Consider the following 6,434-nt stretch of genomic DNA (forward strand, 5'->3'; position numbering starts at 1 on the left):
ATTCTATAAAGCCATACTCAAAAGATATAAGTGAAGCGCAAAGAGCATTCTATAAATCAGTCATGAAATGTCCCATACCAGCATGGTACATTGCTAAAAGGAAAATAAAAGGCACACGATGCTCCAAAAATTTACGCATATCATGGGAACAAAACAAAAATCGAGACATACCGATAATTGTTGAAGAAGAAAGATGGGATGCCTTCCGGGGCATCCCCAAGCTTAGACGCTTGAGTCATCTTGAATATTTACTTGGGGTGCCTTGGGCATCCTCAAGCTTGAACTCTTGTCTCTCCTTATTCTTCTCGTATCAATACCTCCTCGATCTTTGAACACTTCATCCACACAAAACTTGATGAAACTTTTATTAGAAACCTTAGTGCATAATCATCAAATCTCATAATGTCCTGCCATAACATTATTTTATAATCATACTATATCATTAATTGTAGTATGCTATCACAATACTATGTCTCCCTAGTCAATAGGGCTTAACAAGAATTCAAACATAAGTACACAAAGGAACTATAACAACAATCTGCAAAAACATGACAGTATCTAAAGATGAAAATAAATCATATACTTCTGTAACTCAAAAAATACTGAAAAATTAGGACGTGGTAAACAATTTGTATAAAATTATAGTATAAATTTTTAGAATTTTTTGACTTCCTAGTAAAATAGGAAAATCAAACACTACCGGCAAAGTTTCTGCTTTTACACAACACATATCAAACAAGCAATTTAAACACCGTGAAGGTAAATCTTGGCATATTATTTTTATAATACAATGGATTTATACAAGGGGATAATTACTTTTGTTAAAAAGTTGTTGTAATCAAGATTCACAAAGCTTCCATGGGCATGAACAAAGTCCAAGGCTAGCCCCCACTTCAATGGTGCTCGTCCTTCTCACCTTTACTTTTCTTTTTAATTATTTTAAAAGCACACAAAATAAATAGATGACTCTAAAAATTCCGGGTTATCTCCCTGGCAGCGCTTTCTGTAAAGCCGTTAAGCTAGGCATATATTGCTCAAGTAATTGATCCAGCTGGATCCCAAGGTATATCAAAGCCAATTTTAATTAACAATTGTTTATAATTAAGTAGTGAGCAAAAATAGCTATATATGGTGTGACAACGAATTATAACTCTCTTCTTATGCATTGGCATGTCATAAAAGAACAATTCATTCACATAAAGTAAAGGCTAATACATAGTATTAGTAATTTCTTGCAATTTTATAGTATTGGAAACATAGAGAGGTGAATATATATTTGGTTCCTCTCTCATAATAATTGCAAGTAGGTGCAGCAAGCACATGCATATTATATTCATCAAACTCAGCATGTAAATTCATAAAACGCAACCCATCAATACAATCCTTAATAAGTGCAAACTTCTCCGATATGGTGTAGTCGGGAGAATTCAAAAAGATAATAGGACTATCATGTGTGGGTGCAATAGCAACAATTGCATGCTTAACATAAGGAAATATAGAAAGTCCAGCCTCCATAAGAATAATTCATATTGGCATCATGGCCACAAGCATAGAAGCATCAAGTTCATCAGAAAGGGACATTTCAAACGAATCCAAGGGATCGTAGCAATCATCATAGCATTCATCCTTCGGTAAGCTCGAAGGAAAATTAAACAATATATGAATTGAAGAGTTACTCTCATTAGAAGGTGGGCATGTGTAGCTAATCTTCTCTTCTTCCTTTTGTTCTTCGCTCTCCTCCTCACCTTTTTCATCTAATGAGCTCAACGTTTCAACAATTTCTTATTCCATGGATACCTGCAAAATATTAGTCTCTAGCAAGACAGCAAGCATTTTATCAATAAACCCTTTAACATATTCATTAGAAGTATAATTTTCATAGCAATATTTAAGTTTGGCGAGATTTTCATATTTATAAAGAGTAGCATCACAATTTTCAAACAAAGAACCAATTTCATAAGCACCCTTAAAAGCAACAAATTCTTTAGTTTGTTCAACACCACGATAATGATATGCATCGTTGGCATAAGAAGATAATATTTCATTATCATTAAACACACATTGATAGGGAACGTGTTTTTAGTGTCTTCATCTGAACAAGTAAAATCATGTAATTCACATAAATTCCAACCATAGCAACATAAAGTATTCATTTGATGCCACAAGAGTTTATCTTTTTGAGAAAAGCTATGTCACACATAATAAGCATGCTTATTTAATGTTTTCCCTCAACTAAGCTAGTTGGGTTTTTGGCACGAGCACAAAGGGATCAAAGATGATCCGAGTAAAAACCTTCAGTTGTATAGTAGATTTTGGGTGGTTCCTCAACCAGTGGGCTAGAAAATACATTTTTTTGGTATTTTGTGTTTCCTACCCATAACTAAAGATATGAAAATAACTTAGCATAGAAAGTAAATTACGTAGTGATAAAGAAAACAAGCACACACGAGAATAACAACCGCTACCCTATTGCCCCCCTGCAACGGCGCCAGAAAAAAGTCTTGATAACCCACAAGTGTAGGGGATCGTTTTTAGCCTTTTTAGGTAAGTAAGAGTGTTGAATCCAACAAGGAGATAAAGGTAGAATTAATATTCTTTCAAATTCTGTCGACCACCAATACAACACTACGCACGCTAGTGCTTACATTATCTAGAACTAGCATGAAACTACTTTGCGGGAAGCAAACTCGAAGTACTTAGTAGGTGTAAAAGATAGGTTTGCAAGGTAATAATGAACAAGTAAATAAAATCTAGGGGCTGTTTAGATAAACATTAATTTAGTAAATTTTTTAGTAGAGAGATTTTTGTGTAACGCAAGAGAAAGATTGTACATGGGGAATTGAATATAACTCGATAGATACTTATCATATGCAATGAGGAAGAGGCATACACTAACAAACTTTCCGTACTTGGATCATATGAACTTATGATTGGACCTCTAGCAAGCATCTGCAACTACTAGAAACCATTAAGGTATGCCCAACCATAGCATTAAACATCAAGTCCCCTTTACTCACATACGTAGACAACCCAACATTCGGGTGTGAGCTACTTTCACTCTAGCCACCCACTGTAAGCAATTCATGAACATATTGCAAACCCTCCAGCAGGAATCCCTCACGTGTGTGCTGCACGGAAGGCACCTTAGGACAAGAGCATGCTAAAATACAACTCATATCAATCACATCACACCACAATTAACCCGCAGGACAAAACAGATCTGCTCAAAGATCATAGGATAGCCACGCATCATTGGATAATAACATATAACATTAAGAACCATGTTTAAGTAGAGATTACAGTAGGGAAAACAAGTTTAACAAATCTGTATAGAGGAGGAAAGAGTTGGTGTTGACGATGGCAAAGTTGTTTGTGTAGATTGATGTCACGGTGGTTGCCCACGTGGCGCTGTGGCGCCACCGGGAAAGAGAGGGAGAGATCCCCCTCCTTCTTATTCTTCTTAGGTCTCTTAGTCAGCGCCCCTCGCAAGGCCGACCCAGCTTCACCGAGACCCACTCATCCATGACATCCGATCACAATAACGAGCGGGCCTAAGTTGGTGAAACAGTTGGCGACCACTACTTAACTACACGAGAAGACCCAGTCACACCACCCAGAGGATCACGACATCAGCGGCCGACCCGATTCCGACCTGCCCCACCCCCCTCCATTGCTCTTCCTTCGATCCCCGATTCATGTAACCCTAGACTTAAATCACCATTAAATTGAAGCATGTAGATACCAGTTTTATTCCTGTGAGAGTATAGGTCGGGTCCCCCACATCTTGTATCAGAGACTCCATCGATCCCGAGCTTGCTCGCTGGTGCCCATAGAGACCCGATAGCTTCGTCAAGGGTGACAGCAGCTAGAAGGCATGGATCCAACTATCAAGAGCTACCTGGACTCACTCTGCAACTTGCTTGATGTCAATACAACGACGATGCAAGCGCAAACGTCCAAGAACAACGATATGCTATCCTGACAACCCGACTTGGAGAAGCACATCGGCGATCTAGCCACCGTTGTGTCGAATCTGCAATAAGCGTGCACCCACGGCGTGATGAATTTGGTGGAGGCGGAGGCCAAGGTCGTCTCATATCCACACCCAACAATGAGTAGTGACCTCCTCGGCAAAGATCCAGGCGCGGCGGCTCCTCCCCTCGGGCCTACGGGCCGTAGTGAGCTGCATCACCACTCGGGGCAGGCACCGATGCACCCATTGTTGTTTCTCTCGAACAATGGTAAGTTTCAACCAAGATCTCCGCGCTCACTTCCATCCCCGTTCACACACACGAGTCAAATCCTCTCGGGCTTGGCTCAAACTCATCCTTCCATCTTGTTTGTGATGTTTACTTGTGAAAACCCTCGACTCTAGCGTATGATGTGTGAGCAGTAGTTGGTCATCTTCAACGTCCATGAAACATATGGGGTTCCTATGGCATACTTGAATTTTTCAGGCTCTGCTTCTGTATGGTTACAACCAGTCGAGAACAAGCTAGTTGATCCTGATTGGGAGTCCTTTTCCTCAATGCTATGCACTAGATTCATGCGTGATCGCCACCAGCTTCTGATACGTCAATTTTACACAATTCGCCAAACAGCTTCTGTAGCAGAGTACATTGATTAACTTGAGTTAATTATCAATCATCTAGTAGCAGATTCTAATTCCATCCATCCTTATTACCATCTTACTCATTTTGTGGAGGGATTACGAGCCGACATACGCGCATTGGTGCTCGTGCAGAGGCAGCCCGATCTCGACACGACATGTTCCTCGGCCTTGCTACATGAGGAAGTGGCAGATTCAGTGCCACTTGCTCCTTCCTCTAACACTTCCCAGTGTGCTGCTGATCGTGCCCCGCGCCTCAGCACACCTCTACCCCTGACCTCCACCAACGGGGCGACCCTTCGCTCAACCAAAAAGACACAATGCACAGGCGACCGACCTGTGCAGCGCAGAGCTTGCCCATCCTACCGACATTCCAAGCCACGATTCTTCCAAGATCAAGGCTCTTCGTGAATACCAACGCGGGCATGACCACTCTTGCCCTAACTCGGTGCGACTACATGTAGTCAAGGAACTACTCGAGGTCTTCGGCATCGACTTAGTTCTTGATTCAGGGGAGCCACCTCCGCTTGCTCCGTCTACGAAGGCAGCTATGGCAATTGTGACACCCTCGGTTTAATCGTACGCTAATCATACACGCAAATGCATACGATCAAACCCAAGGACTCACGGGAAGATATCACAACACAACTCTAGACAAAAATAAAATAATACAAGCTTCATATTACAAGCCAGGGGTCTCGAGGGCTAGAATACAGAAGCCCGATAAGCACACGAGTCAGCGGAAGCAACAATATCTGAGTACAGTCATAAAACATGGGGTGCCTTAGAGAAGGCTAGCACAAAAGAAACACGATCGAACGAGGTGAGGCCTCCTGCCTGGGAACCTCCTAACTACTCCTATCTTCAGCGGCCTCCAAGAAGAAGACACCATCGGGACGGCAGGCGTCGGCAGGAAAACTCCATCTCCTGGGCTCCATCATCTGGTCGCAGCAAACGGATCAAGGGGACAAGGGGGGAGCAAAGCAGCGGTGAGTACTCATCCAAAGTACTCGCAAGTCTTACATCAGAACTATTCTAATTATGCATTAGTATCAAAGAAGGGGGGGTTATATGTGGACTGACTGCAGCAATGCGAGAATAGGGACAGAAGGCCTAGTCCTATCGAAGACTAGCATCTTCAGGGTCTTGCAGCAATAGACGAGAGTAGAACAGGGGGTAAAACATTAATAGTTATATTGTTGCAGCAAAATTAGAGTGAGGTCCCGCCTAAAGATCCTCCCTCGACTCCCTGCGAGGAAGCAATCCCGAGGAAAACTAATTCCATTTAAGTAACAATTGTAGTTGTAAAAGATCGGGGCACAACTCCAAGTCGTCCTGTAACCGTGGACACGGCTATCCGAATAGTTAATTTTTATCCCTGCAGGGGTGCACCACATGTCCCGTCACGCTCGATAACACTCTGGCCGGACATACTTTTCTGGGTCCTGCCCGGCCTCGGAATATTGACACGTCGCAGCCCCACCTAAGACTAATGAGAGTGGTCAGCCCGCCGGTCTAAATCCTAAGCGCAAAGGGTTCATGGGCCCAGTTCCCCTCCGCGCTCCTGGACGATGCGAGGGCGGCCGACGTCAGTCCTAGCATCCCTTAATCACAAGCGCAATGCATCTTGGGACCACTCGGGCGCGCGCCACTACGATTGCTGACATCTGAAAAGCTTCGGCTGATACCATGATGCCGAGTACCCATAATTCTCCCCGCGTAGCCGGTTAGTGCGAAAAGGTCTCCGACCAACCCAGATCAAATACCCAAATCCATTAACATTTTAATTAGGCCAACAACACAGTTTCACGGGAATCCACCCGTC

Source organism: Hordeum vulgare, chromosome 4H (genome assembly GCF_904849725.1).
Source record: "Hordeum vulgare subsp. vulgare chromosome 4H, MorexV3_pseudomolecules_assembly, whole genome shotgun sequence".
Classification (NCBI taxonomy): Eukaryota; Viridiplantae; Streptophyta; class Magnoliopsida; order Poales; family Poaceae; genus Hordeum; species Hordeum vulgare.